At 38.7% G+C, this 17,365-nt stretch overlaps 1 long non-coding RNA gene across 1 annotated transcript; it reads left to right on the top strand.

Moving 5' to 3' along the window:
- Positions 1 to 307: 307 nt before the first annotated feature.
- Positions 308 to 7,878, top strand: LOC140933973 (uncharacterized). The gene is made up of 4 exons (XR_012165097.1): positions 308 to 336; positions 5,111 to 5,235; positions 6,669 to 6,801; positions 7,715 to 7,878. It is a non-coding gene; the product is annotated as an uncharacterized lncRNA (long non-coding RNA).
- Positions 7,879 to 17,365: the final 9,487 nt, after the last annotated feature.

Genomic DNA, 17,365 nt, shown 5'->3' with positions numbered 1-17,365 from the left:
AAAACAGGAAAATACCTATGTGGAGAAACAGGACAAAATCAAGACTAACTTTGACCCACGTAATGAAACAAAAACGAAAGTTGAGACATTAAACACCACTTTGAAAATACTTCTGATGATGGCAAGCAAAACTTTCAAAATATTTCAGAACAATATCATCGAACGTGATTCTCTTTTTCCAAAGACCATTATTCTCAATGCCTGTCAATCAACATCAATGGTTTATCTATCAGAAACGTGTCCAGTTTCAACCCAGAGACACCTTAAAAAGTCATCATTCGCTTATTTTCGTGTAGTCTGCTTCGTCCAAGGATCCGTTGAATAAGAGTTCATCAGGTAAGTTTTAGATTTAAACTACCGATTACAAGGCATTATAGAAGAAAGAAGAAGAAGAAGAAGAAAAAGTAATCCTTAAGGTCAAGATAGCAGAAACGAAAAGACTTTCGTTAATTTTGCAGACACGTTTCGACAGCACATCTGTCATGACAGCAGTGTTTCACATTTTGAAATCCGGCACTATAAATTTTTTTAACTAGCGGCGGGGTTGTGGAAGGGACAAACTTCACTCCCATTCTAGGGCTACTCTCCTTTCATTTACGTAAAACTTGTACATGCACACTGCAAAACCTTACTTAGGATGTAATAATCATAAATACAATAAGATGAGGCTATTATTGTACATTTGGACTGAGCTTAGATATTAACCTCTTAGTTGTAAGGAATCTGATTTTAACTCCGCTAATATTTCCGTGCACTGTTTTTCACTGTCACAAATTAGTCGCGAAGACTCACCTGCACATGTTCCATTACATGACATAAACGTCCCTTACCAGATTAGATACGGAGCTGGCATACTCTAAACTATCGGTCTCACCAGAACCGTGAAAGCCAGGGCGGATAAAGTCGCTATACCAACCGGGTTCCGAGACCCAAATGCCGTGACTTAGGATAAAGAGACGAAAAACCCAGCTGAACACGTCATCATGAAAATAAAGTGCGTAAATAAAGATTTTGTTCATAGCAGCTAAATAGTATATAGGGCAAGCACGCGCGCTATGTTATAACGTAACTTTCAAAATACTTCACAACAATATCATCGAACGTGATTCTCTTTTTAAAGACCCTTATGCTCATTATGCCTGTCAATCTCTTCTTACGCTTCTTGCTACTAACAAGTAAAATAGTAACGTTTACTGACGGTTTTTATAGCCAAAGCTGGACATGTTTGGGTAGCTGACCGTGGGAATAAAAACTACTGTAAAATACCGAAAATAAGCCCCTCCATGTATAAGCCCCTCCAAATATAACCCCCCCAAACCGGTAACGCAAAAAACCCTCCGTTAAATCGCCCGTCCAAATATAAGCCCCCCGGGGGCTTGTACTTTGAAAATTGCCCTCAAATACAAAGTAAAACAGAGCAAAAACGGTAAATTTACTTCCAAATAAAAGGCTAGCCCATTCGATTTTGAAACGCAAATTTCCCTCCGTAGATAAGCCCCTCCAAAAAAAAGCTTCACAGGAAGGGAGAAGGTTTTTTGCAAAGGTTCTTTGCTTTTAAGCGAATTCGAATGTGCACGTACTAGTTCAATTAAACAACAACACCACATTTATATATATATATATATATATATATATATATATATATATATATATATATAAACTTACCCTCGACATGGTACCCTCGAACCTCGACAAAAAGATAGACTTGACAAACCCGACCACTTATGAAAACATCTGACAACGGCAAGCGAAGAATTTCCTAAGCAAAAATTCAAGTACAAGTAAAGCAAAAGATCATAACAGGAAAATACCTATGTGGAGAAACAGGACAAAATCAAGACTTTACATACTGATACAGAGCCATACAGTAGTTAGCGCGTTTGTTAAATTTGGTTATGTTAAATTACAGTATAAGGGGCTACTTTTACGAATTTTACGAAAAACATTTTCCAGCTAATTTGCATAAAATGTTATCTCGCTTCCAAGCTCGTCATGACAAACCCGACCACTTATGAAAAGTTAACATCTTGACAACGGCAAGCGAAGAATTTCCTAAGCAAAAATTCAAGTACTGAAGTAAAACAAAAGATCAAAACAGGAAAATACCTATGTGGAGAAACAGGACAAAATCAAGACTAACTTTGACCCACGTAATGAAACAAAAACGAAAGTTGAGACAGATCTTAAAAACCACTTTGAAAATACTTCTGACAATGGCAAGCAAAACTTTCAAAATATTTCAGAACAATATCATCGAACGTGATTCTCTTTTTCCAAAGACCATTATTCTCAATGCCTGTCACTGAATCAACATCAATGGTTTATCTGTCAGAAACGTGTCCAGTTTCAACCCAGAGACACCTTAAAACGGTATCATTCGCTTATTTCTGTGTAGTCTGCTTCGTCTAAGGATTCGTTGAATAAGAATTCACCAGGTAAGTTTTAGATTTAAACCACCGATTAGAAGGCATTATAGAAGAAGAAGAGAAAGAAGAAGAAGAAAAAGTAATCGATAAGGTCAAAATAGCAGAAACAAAAAGACTTTCGTTAATTTTGCAGACACGTTTCGACAGCACATCCGTCATGACAGCAGTGTTGCACATTTTGAAATCCGGCACTATAACAATTTTTTAACTTGCGGCGGGGTTGTAGAAGGGACAAACTTCACTCCCATTCTAGGGCTACTCTCCTTTAATTTACGTAAAACTTGTAGATGCACACGGTAAAACCTTAGTTAGGATGTAATAATCATAAATACAACTATAAGATGAGGCTATTATTGTACATTTGGACCGAGCTTGGATATTGAGCTCTTAGTTATCAGGAATCCAATTTTAACTCCGCTAACATTTCCGTGAACTGTTTTTCACTGTCACAAATTAGTCGCGAAGGCTCACCCGCACATATTCCATTACATGATATAAACGTCCTTTACCAGATTAGATACGGAGAGAGCATACTCTAAACTATCGGTCTCACCAGAACCGTGAAAGCCAGGGCGGATAAAGGTTGGTTGGTAAACGAGCGCGTCCGGGCAAAAAGGTGTGATGCAGTGGACTGGGACTCTGCTTAGAAATGTCGCCTGTTTTCGACTTCCGTCAGGGGCTTGAGATGTGGTTTGTCCGTTAGACACTGCCACTGTTACTGAATCATGGCGCCTTGAGTTGTTTTCTTGCACTTCTTCCTCGTTCCTTTGTGCTGGTACCCTTTCTTCGAGAGGCAAATGTTCCTAATTTTTTTGCGAGAGGTTTAGTTGGAGTAGACAAACATCTCTTTCAAATGGTTTCTCTGGTTACTTCCATGACTCTACCATTGAATCATATTTTCGTTCTATTGCTCGCCAATGCAGTGGACTGGAACTTAGGAATTTCATTATTGATCTGATGGATCAGACTGTCGAGGTCTTTACTAAAGGCAGTGAGTGAAGTGTTGTCGGTAATGAGTCGTGTTTCCAGTAGGATGTGGCTCTGCTGAAATCATTAATATAGATCATAAAAAGAATTGAGCCTAGACAGATCCTTGCGGTACTCCTAATTTGATAGCTTGAATATCTGAAAAAACACTGTCCACATAAACTTTTTCCTTCTATGCTAAAGCTAAGATTTGAACCCGGCACAAATTTTCCAGGCCTACGATTCCGTAGAGGGACAGTTTAGATAAAAGAATGGAATGATTTATGGTATCAAAAATTTTACTAGGGTCTAAGAAGAGCGTTACAGCAAATTCACCATTATCAAGGCTTTTGGCAATTTGTTCAATTAAGTCAACTAAACAGCCAGTGGTATTTTTTCCTGGTCCAAAAACCATACTGACTGGGCACAAAAACATCGTGGATAGAAATATGAAATATTAATTTGTTAAGTACTCATTTTTCAAAAATTTTACTCAATGTAGGGAGCACTGAGGTTGGACGATAATTAGTGCAAAGCATGTGAGAGCCCTCTTTAAAGACTGACACAACCTCTGTAATCTTAAGGCTATCAGGAAACCTTCCCTGAATTAATGATAGATTTATTATATGTGTTAAAGGCTTGACAATTTCTAAAGCTCCTACTCAAATAACAGAAAAGGATGGACCTTATCTGTACCAAACAATTTTTTTCCGTCGAGGTTTCCTAGTAACAGAAACACCTCAACTTTACTGATTTGAGTGAATTTAAACTTGTTCTTATACTGAGTTAAATATGATTTATAGTGACGGTTGGATTTAGGCAGGGAAGTTGCTTTTTTATAGAAACTATTTTGTTCCGATACAATTTGTATTTGTTATACCAGGTTAAATAATGCTTTAAGAGCCACATTTTTTATAAAACTTATCACGCGTTTTCATTGACGTTTTTAAGCCAGACGTTATCCAAGATTTGGAAGATTTATTTGTGATATTCTCCTCTTATAGTGCTTGTCGAAAAGCCAACTAGTTTGTTTTGCAGTTTATAACTCGATCATGTCGATCGGCGTTTGTTATTAGTCTTGGTAACCCAACGTAGTTTTCTTCGAAACCCGCGCCTCGGGACTCGGAGCAAAGCGCAGGAAAGTTTATTTCTGGGCTTTACAACAAGAAATATACCCTTGTGCTGGTCGTGACATGGTTGTGATGGTTGAGCAGGTTGTGGGCGGTGCGGGGATTTTTTACGGGTCCAGGTGGGACTTGTCATACTTGACATGTGGGAGTTGTGTGATTGTAATATTGCTTGTGGAAGTTGTCTGAGCTATGTAGGTCAGTGAGTCTGGTTCTGGGCGTTGTGCTGGTTGCGGGAGTTGGGCGGCGTTTTATTTTACTGCTAGCCGGGGAAGGGTTTTTTCATCCTCTCTTATATAAAATCCTTTTTAAATGTCTGTGGAAACATAGGCTATAGAAAACATGGGTTTCGACTACACGAAGATTAAATTTTTTATACGTCAAAAACTTGTGACAAATATAACATGGGCGCGCACTTTCCGTGAAGAGTTTTATGGCGATATTTCGCGTTACGTCACCTATTGATATTAATGTACCAAACAAACGCTCATTGGTTCTTCAAACAATGGGTTCTTTTTGTATCAGTGGTTGGCAAGTTTGAATAACAAACACAATTTTTACAAAAAAGAAATATCCGTGTATTTTTTACAGCTTCCAAACATATTTCTGCAGTCAGAGTAGACTACGCATGCACCTTGTCAGTCATTTCAAAATGAAGTCTGCCATCATTATGGTCTTACTTGCCCTGGTGGCTGTGACGCAGGCCAACAAAGCAGGTATGAATAATAATAATAATAATAATAATAATAATAATTAAAAATTTAAAACGCGCCTTTTCCATGCAAACATGATCAAAAGCGCGCAAGGGAATAACATATACGGTTGTATCAATCGCGTTTTCACGGCTCAAAAATATATTTACAACAGTACCAAGAAAAAAAATATGGGTATACTTTTGCATTAAGTATCACATTGAGAATTCGGCTTTCGCATATGAAAAATTATGCAGATCTCGGACGAAATACGTTATCCACCTCGGTCAAGAATACTCTCCTTGATCTCCATAATTCTTCATATCATACTCACTCTCATCCAATAGTTGTTGAATACAAAAATTAGGTAATAGAGGTAACTAGGACTACCTATACTAATTCAAATAATTCTTCACAATAAGGTCTATAATTGGCGCCGTATTGGGACGCAACGGGCTAATATTTTCTATTCTTAGTTTTGTAGCTAGTCCTAACCACTCCTATCCCCAGAAATAAAGAGATGAGTGATAGAGGTGCATTTGTAGATCAATTTAGATATACCAAGGGGGAGGGGGTACTCCGGAGATGATCGAAATGGGGAAAAATCAAAACCAAAACAAATGTCCACGGATGTCTAGCGATTTTTTTCAGAATTTACTCCCTTAAGGCTGGTTTTCACTGCGACGGAGTCGGAGTCGGAGTCGGAGTCATAATCAGAAGCGTAGAGCTTATGATCTAGTGAAAACAGCGTTCCGATTCCGTTTACGACTCCGTCGCTTACGTTCCGCTTATGATCTAGCGAAAACCAGATTGTCCGAGTCGTCAGCAGATGCAGAAACACTTAACCAATCACAAAGCGTGGGAACGAGCATTGTGATTGGTTTATCCTTCCGCTTCTTCGTCCGACTCCGACAATCTGGTTTTCACTAGATCATAAGCGGAACGTAAGCGAAGCGGTCGTAAGCGGAGTCGGAAGAAATGGAAACGTTCTGATTCTCCTGACGCCGATTCCGTCGCGCTAATGACTCCGCTTACGACTCCGATTTTTGATTTTCACTAGGTCATAAGCGCCCTTACGACTCCGCTTACGACTACGACTCCGACTCCGACTCCGCCGCTAGTGAAAAGCAGCCTTTAGAAAATGACCCATCCCATCTCGAGAAAAGTTAAATGAGCGGCTCTATTGCCGGAATTACCACGCGCAATACCTTCTGGGTGGTCTATCTACCATTTTGTCTGTTTTCGACGGAGAAAGCTCATTTAGTATTAGGCTGTGCCACAGGCAGGCCAATAAAAAGCATTCGAGAACCCAACCCACTCTTCCCTATCCACTTAGTATGTCAAGAGAAATGATATCAAAGTTCATTCACCAGACCAGTTCATTTGTTGAAATAATGTTAATAAAACAGTATTTTACTTCGAAGAACTTTTAAAGTAAGTTTGCCTGTCCTAAACAGCAAAGTTTTGTGGTGATGTGCCTGGGACGATACCCGTTGAATTCTATGAGGAGTGTCCGCCTGGATTCCCCGTCCGTGACGGTGACGAGTGCTCGTTTGCTACTGATCGTCTGCACATCTGCTGCTGTGAAAGGTAATTAGCACAGAATTTCTAAGATAATAGGTGGGTTCATAATAGACTTTTCAAGTGCACTTAGCGGCCTAGTGGGAACCGGCCTAATTTGTATGACAGCTTACCGCACTGTAGAATAAATAAAGACAGTTTTCGGTCTCTTTCCAAGGCCCTAACATTTTTAATGCATTTAATGTATTCTTCAAAAGTGACTAAAAAAAAGTTCGTTATCAATGTTGTGTAGGCCCAGTGTTTTATTTGGGTTTCCTGGGCATAATAATTTATTTATTTCAATCTTTTTTCTCGTATTTAATGGATTTGTATAGTGTGGCAAATTTGAAAATAAAAGACAGAACAGATAGACAACTTGTTCTAATGTAGCTAAATTCTGAGCCCACAGGCACCTATGTCCAGAAATTCACACAACAACGAAAATGACAAATTTGACAAAATTTTGTCAACAATATGAGGAAAAAATAATAACTAGGAGAATGTGGCGAAATGCAAACATGGCAAAAATTCGCCATCGGTTTTTTGAGTATTCGATGAAATGTCAAGAAGGACCCCTTCAGAAGTGGCAAATTTGAAAACAATGGCGAAATTGGCGAAAATAGTAATGGCGAATTTGGCAAAAATCCGCGAAGAGTTTGGCCAAAAATTCGATGAGATAGCAAGATAGTCCCGTGGTAAGTGGTGAAGTTGACGAATATGGCGGCGGAATCTGTTCAGTGTTTTCAGTTAAGTAGCATTGATCTCATCAGTCTCGATAAAGGAAACGAAGTTAATATCACTGAGTGAAACTGCTACTTTAGCACTAGTCCAAACGTCAGCGAACTGTACCTACAAAGCACGTTTAGTCTCCCTTACCTCTTTGGAAAGAAATGTCTTAGAGCTATGAGGTGAAAACAATTTTGTTTCTTTGCTTCTTTTTCAGTCCTATGACAGAATAATGTGCGTCTTGGAAGTGCGACATGGGATTGTTACGGCCGAAGCCAAATTGTGCAGAGACTCAGTATCTCAGGATGATACGCAGGGGCTTTATACAAAGGTGTAATATCATTAAAAATGACTCATAACAATAAAACGCATTGAAAACGAGACTCTTTTTATTGAAGAGCCAACAATTTGTTGGTGTATATTAAATACTTTTTTATCTCTTGCACTCAAGACAATTACACTTTTAAAGCAGATCTCTTATCTGGATCATTTAGGAAGGCTAACCTGCGACCAGGCTCTCCACTGGGAGGAAAAGGAACAAAATCGGCGAGCGAAGCGAACCGAGAGGTGTAGTCTAAGGAGGAGAAAAGGTGGCGCCGCCCTTCCCCCTCCCCAGGCCACCGCTGGGCTCGCTTCGCTCGCTGATATTTTGTCCCATTTCACCCCGTTTTTTGCCTTTTTCTCCCACAGCGGAGCCTGGTCCCAAGCTAAGGAAAACCAGCTTTTACAACTCTTACGAGTAAATTTGAATTCTTGACGCAGTAAAATTTGCAACGCGTTTACAGCAAACTATGCAGACATGACACGTGACCAATTTTCGAGCGATTTAATGTTATGGCGTTTGCCGTTTTCATCGAGAATCTCAAGAGAGGCGTTTTAATTAATTCGTTGAAAACTGACATGAGTGAAAACCGTAGTTGTTTATCATTGTAGGATCGATAATCGACGTTAAACCGCAAGCAGCCGTTGGCCGTAAACTTGACGCCTAATGCTCCGAAAATTCTAGGCGACTTTTTAAGGGTATAAGTCCGTTGAAAATGGGCAATTATACCATTTTTTAGATGTTCGAAAATCCTAGGAGAGGCAGGCAAGCAAGAAATTTTACAACAAATGTTCCGAATAGTCTAGATCTCAAATCGTCTTTCGAAAAGAAACTTTCCGAAAATTGACGTTGGGTGCCCCTGTTCCTGAAAGGCCAGGAAAATGTTTTTCGTAAAATTCGTAAAGTAGCTCCCTATACTCTAATATAACATAACCAAATTTAACAAACTCGCTAACTACTGTATGGTCCTGTATCAGTATGTAAAGTCTTGGTTTTGTCCTGTTTCTCCACATAGGTATTTTCCTGTTTTGATCTTTTGTTAATAACTTGTACTTAAATTCTTGCTCGGGAAATTCTTTGCTTGCCGTTGTCAGATGTTAATTTTTCATAAGTGGTCGGGTTTGTGATGTTAGAGCTGACTTTGGTTCATTGGTCACGTTGAAGTTCCTGTTTGGGTTTGTTAACTAACCAGCGTTTTAGTTTTTACAACTGCAATTGTTTGTAGCTTCTTGCCGATCGAACCCATGTAGCTTCAGTAATACCAAAACATTACCCATACCGAGTTGACCTAGTTTTTATTCCCACGGTCAGCTACATGTCCAGCTTTGGCTATAAAAACCGTCGGTAAATGTTACTACTTTACTTGTTAGTAGCAAGAAGCGTAATGAGAGATTGACAGGCATAATTAGCATAATTGACTTTGGAAAGAGAATCACGTTCCGCGATGATATTGTTGTGAAGTGTTTTGAAAGTTATGATAATTAAGAATTTGTTCGTGCTTAGCTTGCCTATATGGAGTTATGGATGCACGCGGGAAATTTGGAGGGCACGAAAAAGATGCGTAAGAGTTGCTCAAGGCGTAGAAACAAACGATTCTATTGGCTGGTTACAAACACGCCACAATCGTCTAGTTTGAAAGAAAATTCTTTCTGTAGAACTGAGAACGAAAATTTGCTTATTTATTCGTTAACGATCAATGGAAACTAAACAGAAACAATGGTAACGAGTCTTAAAGTCTAAAGTTAAAATACTCATGTGTTCGTAAGAAGTCGTGGAGTATGGTTTGGATTCGCTGAAAATATGTTTATGTTTCAGCAATTATTGGTGTTGGTATCTACTGCATTGAGACAGGGGAATATAAAGTATTTGATTCTCATGCTAGAGATATGTATCATAACAGTCATAGTGAAGGGACATGTGTATTGTTGGAAATACCATCCATGCATAAATTAGTACAATATTTTCAGACTCTACATAGGAATGAGGATGTCTATGAACTTAAAGGTGTACATATTGCCACCTTTGAGCCTCATCTTTTCTCAAGCAATGTTGAACATTGTAGTATATCAAATGTTAATAGTTACCAATGTTCCTGTAAACAGTGCTGCCCTATAGCAGTTTATGCAATGTGCGTGTGTTACTCTCTTATTAATCCTTGTGGATACTGGACTTAAGAAACTTTATTTGCCCTTGTTAGTAACCGCAATACCCTGTACAATGTGATGGGGGTGAAAACACATCTGTCAGTCAATCTTCCTCAAAGTGTCAGTATCAGTGGAGCTGAGATAAACTTTACTCTCTGGGTTGTAACCACTTATGTCCTATGTTGCAATTTGGCTCCAAGCATGTCGGCATTGAAGATGTGCATATTTTCAAACATTGTCATGAAATGACAGGATTTTTTGTTGTGGATTGGGACATACTGTGTAAGCTGTGTGGTTAAGCAAACCAGTGGAGTAAAGGATTTATCTTCTCTGGTAAGATATGATGACAGTTGTTTAGCTGCAATAAGGCATGTTCAAAGTATCCTACGCGTAGTACGACAACGCCCAAATATACCAAATATACGCTCCCACAGCGTCTTGTTTGTCTTGTTGTTGCAAGCTAGAGTAATTGTCCTGCTTCAGTCGGATTGTTCGGCGATGACAAAGGTGGATAATTTTTCCGGCGCTATTGAGCTTACTTTATAATTAACTTGTTTTGTAAAGGATAAACAAGCGTTAAAAACGGGGGACACTTTATTCAAATTGGATATTTCCCGACACAGACCAATTTGTGGTCTTTTTTGAGCTGAATGTTCAGTCTTAAAGGCAGACTTTTCAACGATTCAGGCTCTAATTTTTTGCGAAACCTGGAAACATCTTCACCGCTTTTGCTGTTGGTTTGAGTGGCTAGAAGCGAAATACCAAAAATGCTGGAAAGGTTTTTCTCATCAAATCAGCAAATATTTGAATGGCTAAAAAGGTGGTCCCATATTCAAGGCCAGCGATTGACAAGCTGCCAATCAAATTGACTGAAACTTACATCCTTGCATTTGTCAAAGAAGTTCAAGTAGTATAAACATATATACAAACCCTCACGGAAAAAGGTTAAAAACAGTTGTCCTGAGAGCTTCCTACTTTTGCCTGTTATTAATGCACTTTTATTGGTAAAAAATCTGATTAAACCAGTTGGGTGGGCTATCTCCCCCGATAAAGATCCAAACTATGAACCAGTTTGTCATTTTGAGTTTTGGGGTAGACCCTTTAAACTGGCCAAGTTTCATTGAAATCAGAGAGATAGCATGTGTAGCACACATGCCTGATGCACCCATGGACTCACCCAGTCTTAAGCTTAGATTAATTTTCATGTCCACAAATTTGGAATATAGAGCAAGAGAAAGACAGAGAAAAAGAGGCAGCAGGCCAGCGAAGCTCAACGAGAAAAAGGGCGACAGAAATGTAGAGCGACAGACAAAAAATACAAAGGAGACAGTTTTTTGTCGGAAAACAAAAATGAAAATTTTGTAGCGGCGGTGACTAAATGAGAAATGCTAGCGGCCACCAATGCAAGGTAAAAATGAGCGACAATGAGAAAAAGGGAACGAAGAACACGTACGACAGTTCCTCCAAAAAACGTGTAACTAAGACGTTTTTGGAAGTTTCACGTTGTAGTCGTGCAAACAACGGCAAAGAAATGTACAAAAAAGTGTGCTGCACGAGCAAAGTTGCTTCTTTGCTAATTATACCTATTGTTGTTTTTCCCCGTTGTTCGGCGTTGCCTTCGCCGCTTAACATTACACGATTTTACATTTTGTTTGAACAAACTTTAAATATTATCGAGAGCTCCACTTTTAGCCCTGGCTAAATCTATATATTACGCTTCTTCCAACTAACAAGTACAATAGTAACGTTTACTGACGGTTTTTATAGCCAAAGCTGGACAAATAAAAACTATAGGTCAACTCGGTATGGGTAATGTTTTGGTATTACTGAAGCTACATGGGTTCGATCGGCAAGAAGCTACAAACAATGGCAGTTGTAAAAACTAAAACTTAGTTAACAAACCCAAACAGAAACTTCAACGAGACTAATGAACCAAAGTCAGCTCTAACATCACAAACCCACGACCACTTATGAAAAATTAACGTCTCACAACGGCAAGCGAAGAATTTCCCAAGCAAAAATTCAAGTACAAGTTATTAATAAAAGATCAAAACTGGAAAATACCTATGTGGAGAAACAGGACAAAATCAAGACTTTACATACTGATACAGAACCATACAGTAGTTAGCGCGTTTGTTAAATTTGGTTATGTTAAATTAGAGGATAAGGGGCTACTTTTACGAATTTTACGAAAAACGTTTTCCAGCTAATTTGCATAAAATGTTTTCGCGCTTCAAAGCTCGTCATGACGACCACTATGAAAAATTAACATCTGACAACGGCAAGCGAAGAATTTCCTAAGCAAAAAATTCAAGTACTGAAGTAAAACGAAAGATCAAAACAGGAAAATACCTATGTGGAGAAACAGGACAAAATCACGACTAACTTTGACCCACGTAATGAAACAAAAACGAAAGTTGAGACAGATCTTAAAAACCACTTTGAAAATACTTCTGATAATGGCAAGCAAAACTTTCAAAATATTTCACAACAATATCATCGAACGTGGTTCTCTTTTTCCAAAGACCATTATTCTCAATGTCTGTCACTGAATCAACATCAATGGTTTATCTGTCAGAAACGTGTCCAGTTTCAACCCAGAGACACCTTAAAAAGTCATCATTCGCTTATTTTTGTGCAGTCTGCTTCGTTCAAGGATTCGTTGAATAACAGTTCGTCAGGTAAGTTTTAGATTTAAACTACCGATTAGAAGGCATTATAGAAGAAGAAGAGAAAGAAGAAGAAAAAGTAATCGATAAGGTCAAGATAGCAGAAACAAAAAGACTTTCGTTAATTTTACAGACACGTTTCGACAGCACATCCGTCATGACAGCAGTGTTGCACATTTTGAAATCCGGCACTGTAAAAATTTTTTAACTTGCGGCGGGTTTGTAGAGGGGACAAACTTAACTCCCATTCTAGGGCTACTCTCCTTTCATTTACGTAAAACTTGTACATGCACACTGTAAAACCTTACTTAGGATGTAATAATCATAAATACAATAAGATGAGGCTATTATTGTACATTTGGACTGAGCTTAGATATTGACCTCTTAGTTGTAAGGAATCCGATTTTAACTCCGCTAACTCCGTGCAGTATTTTTCACTGTCACAAATTAGTCGCGAAGACTCACCTGCACATATTCCATTGCATGACATAAACGTCCTTTACCAGATTAGATACGAAGCGAGCATACTCTAAACTATCGGTCTCACCAGAACCGTGAAAGCCAGGGCGGATAAAGTCGCTATACCAACCGGGTTCCGAGACCCAAATGTACTTAGGATAAAGAGACGAAAAACCCAGCTGAACACGTCATCATGAAAATAAAGTGCGTAAATAAAGATTTTGTTCATAGCAGCTAAATAGTATATAGGGCAAGCACGCGCGCTATGTTATAACGTAACTTTCAAAATACTTCACAACAATATCATCGAACGTGATTCTCTTTTTAAAGACCCTTATGCTCATTATGCCTGTCAATCTCTTCTTACGCTTCTTGCTACTAACAAGTAAAATAGTAACGTTTACTGACGGTTTTTATAGCCAAAGCTGGACATGTTTGGGCAGCTGACCGTGGGAATAAAAACTACCTTAAAATTCCGAAAATAAGCCCCTCTATGTATAAGCCCCTCCAAATATAATCCCCCCAAACCGGTAACGCAAAAACCCCTCCGTTAAATCGCCCCTCCAAATATAAGCCCCCGGGGGCTTGTACTTGGAAAATTGCCCTCAAATACAAAGTATAGCAGAGCAAAAACGGTAAATTTACTTCCAAATAAAAGGCTAGCCCATTCGATTTTGAAACGCAAATTTCCCTCCGTAGATAAGCCCCTCCGACTATAAGCCCCCCCAAAAAAGCTTCACAGGAAGGGAGAAGGTTCTTTGCTAAGGTTCTTTGCTTTTAAGCGAATTCGAATGTCCACGTACTATTTCAATTAAACAACAACACCACATTTATATGTATATAAAAAAAAAAAATTACCCTCGACATGGTACCCTCGAACCTCGACAAAAAGATAGACTCGACAAACCCGACCACTTATGAAAACATCTGACAACGGCAAGCGAAGAATTTCCTAAGCAAAAATTCAAGTACAAGTAAAACAAAAGATCAAAACAGGAAAATACCTATGTGGAGAAACAGGACAAAATCAAGACTTTACATACTGATACAGAACCATACAGTAGTTAGCGCGTTTGTTAAATTTGGTTATGTTAAATTAGAGGATAAGGGGCTACTTTTACGAATTTTACGAAAAACATTTTCCAGCTAATTTGCATAAAATGTTATCTCGCTGCAAAGCTCGTCATGACAAACCCGACCACTTATGAAAAATTAACATCTTGACAACGGCAAGCGAAGAATTTCCAAAGCAAGAATTCAAGTACTGAAGTAAAACGAAAGATCAAAACAGGAAAATACCTATGTGGAGAAACAGGACAAAATCAAGAAAATTTTGACCCACGTAATGAAACAAAAACGAAAGTTGAGGCAGATGTTAAAAACCACTTTCAAAATACTTCTGATAATGACAAACAAAACTTTCAAAATATTTCACAACAATATCATCGAACGTGGTTATCTTTTTCCAAAGACCATTATTCTCAATGCCTGTCACTGAATCAACATCAATGGTTTATCTGTCAGAAACGTGTCCAGTTTCAACCCAGAGACACCTTAAAACGGTATCATTCGCTTATTTTTGTGTAGTCTGCTTTGTTCAAGGATTCGTTGAATAAGAATTCACCAGGTAAGTTTTAGATTTAAACTACCGATTAGAAGGCATTATAAGAGAAGAAGAGAAAGAAGAGGAAGAAAAAGTAATCGATAAGGTCAAAATAGCAGAAACAAAAAGACTTTCGTTAATTTTGCAGACACGTTTCGACAGCACATCCGTCATGACAGCAGTGTTGCACATTTTGAAATCCGGCACTATAATTTTTTTTTTAACTTGCGGCGGCGTTGTGGAAGGCACAAACTTAACTCCCATTCTAGAGCTACTCTCCTTTCATTTACGTAAAACTTGTACATGCACACTGTAAAACCTAACTTAGGATGTAATAATCATAAATACAATAAGATGAGGCTATTATTGTACATTTGGACCGAGTTTAGATATTGACCTCTTAGTTGTAAGGAATCCAATTTTAACACGGCTAATATTTCCGTGAACTGTTTTTCACTGTCACAAATTAGTCAAGAAGGCTCACCTGCACATATTCCATTACATGACATAAACGTCCCTTACCAGATTAGATACGGAGCGAGCATACTCTAAACTATCGGTCTCACCAGAACCGTGAAAGCCAGGGCGGATAAAGGTTGGGCAGTGAAACGAGCGCGTCCGGGCAAAAAGGTGTGATGCAGTGGACTGGGACTTTGCTTAGAAATGTCGCCTGTTTGCGACTTCGGTCAGGGCTTGCGATGTGGTTTGTCCGTTAGACACTACCACTGTCACTGAATCATGGCAGCTTGAGTTGTTTTCTTGCACTTCTTTCTCGTTCCTTTGTGCTGGTACGCTTTCTCCGAGAGGCAAATGTCCCTAATTTTTTTGCGAGAGGTTTAGTTAGAGTAGACAAACATCTCTTTTAAATGGTTTCTCTGGTTACATCCATGACTCTACCATTGAATCATATTTTCGTTCTATTGCTCGCCAATGCAGTGGACTGGAACTTAGGAATTTCAGTATTTATCTGATGGATCAGACTGTCGAGGTCTTTACTACAAGCAGTGAGTGAAGTGTTGTCGGTAATGAGTCGTGTTTCCACTAGGATGTGGCTCTGCTGAAATCATTAATATAGATCATAAAAAGAATTGCGCCTAGACAGATCCTTGCGGTACTCCTAATTTGATAGCTTGAATATCTGAAAAAACACCGTTCACATAAACTTTTTGCCTTCTATGCTGAAGATGAGATTTGAACCCTGCATAAATTTTCCAGGCCTACGATTCCGTAGAGGGACAGTTTAGATAAAAGAATGGAATGATTCACAATGTCAAAAGCTTTACTAAGGTCTAAGAAGAGCGTTACAGCAAATTCACCATTATCAAGGCCTTTGGCAATTTGTTCGATTAAGTCAACTTAACAGCCAGTGATATTTTTTCCTGGTCTAAAACCATACTGATCGGGCACAAAAATATGGTGGATAGAAATATGAAATATTAATTGGTTAAGTACTCATTTTTCAAAACCTGTGAGCAAATATACCATACGTGCGCACTTTCCATGAAGTGTTTTATGGCGATATTTCGCGTTACGTCACCTATTGATGTAATGTGCCAACCAAATGCTCACTGGCCTCCAAATAACAAACACAATGTTTACAAACAAGTAATATCGTTTTGTTTTTTACAGCTTTTAAACATATTTTGCAGTCATTTTAGACTACGCGTGCACCTTGCCAATCGTTTGAAAATGAAGTCTGCCATCGTTATGATCTTACTTGCCATGGTGGCTTTCACCCAGGCCAAACGAACAGGTATGAATAACATATACGGTGGTCAATCAACCGCGTTTTCACTGCTCAAAAATATATTAACAACAGTATAAAGAAAAAAAAATGTCGGTATACTATTGTATTAAGTATCACATTGAGAATTCGGCTTTCGCATATGAAAAAATATGCAGAGCTCGGACGAAATACGTTATCCACCTCGGTCGATAACACACTCCTTGATCTCCATAATTCTTCATATCAAACTCTGTCTCATCCAATAATTGTTGAATACAAAAATTAAGATAACAGAGCTAGGGAGGACTACCTATACTAATTCACATAATTCTTCACAACAAGACGCCTTTAATAGGCGACTGATTGGGCTGCTGCGGACTAATATTTTCTATTCTTAGTTTTGTAGCTAGTCCTAACTATTCTATCCCTAGAAATAGAGAGATAAGTGATAGAGGTGCATTTGTAGATCAAGTTAGATATATCAAGGGGGAGAAGGGTACTCCGGGGTTAAAGTGACAGGGATGGCAAAAATCCAAACCCCCAAAAAAATTTCCTTAGGGGCGTCTAGCGAATTTTTTTCAGAATTTTTTCCCTTTGAAAATGACCCATCCCATCCCAAACTGAAAGGTCAAGGGAGCAGCCCTATTGCAGTGGGTAGGATACGCAATGCCTTCTGGGTGGTCCATCCGCCATTTTGTCTTTTTTTCGACGGAGATCCCTTCTATGGAGAAAGCTCATTTTATAATTGGGCTGGGCCACATGCAACCCACTAAAAAGCGTTCAAGAACCCAACCCACTCCTCCCTACCCACTCAGTATGTCCAGAGGAATGATATAAAAGCAGACCATTGCATTTGCTGAAATAGTGTTAATAAAACAGTATTTTACTTCGAAGAATATTTAACGGTAAGTTTTTCTGTCCTAAACAGAAAATGTTTGTGGTCAG

The sequence above is a fragment of the Porites lutea genome, chromosome 1, assembly GCF_958299795.1.
Source record: "Porites lutea chromosome 1, jaPorLute2.1, whole genome shotgun sequence".
In the NCBI taxonomy this organism is placed as follows: Eukaryota; Metazoa; Cnidaria; class Anthozoa; order Scleractinia; family Poritidae; genus Porites; species Porites lutea.
Note: the sequence above shows the minus strand (reverse complement) of the source record. Positions and strands in the feature narration are given on the sequence as shown.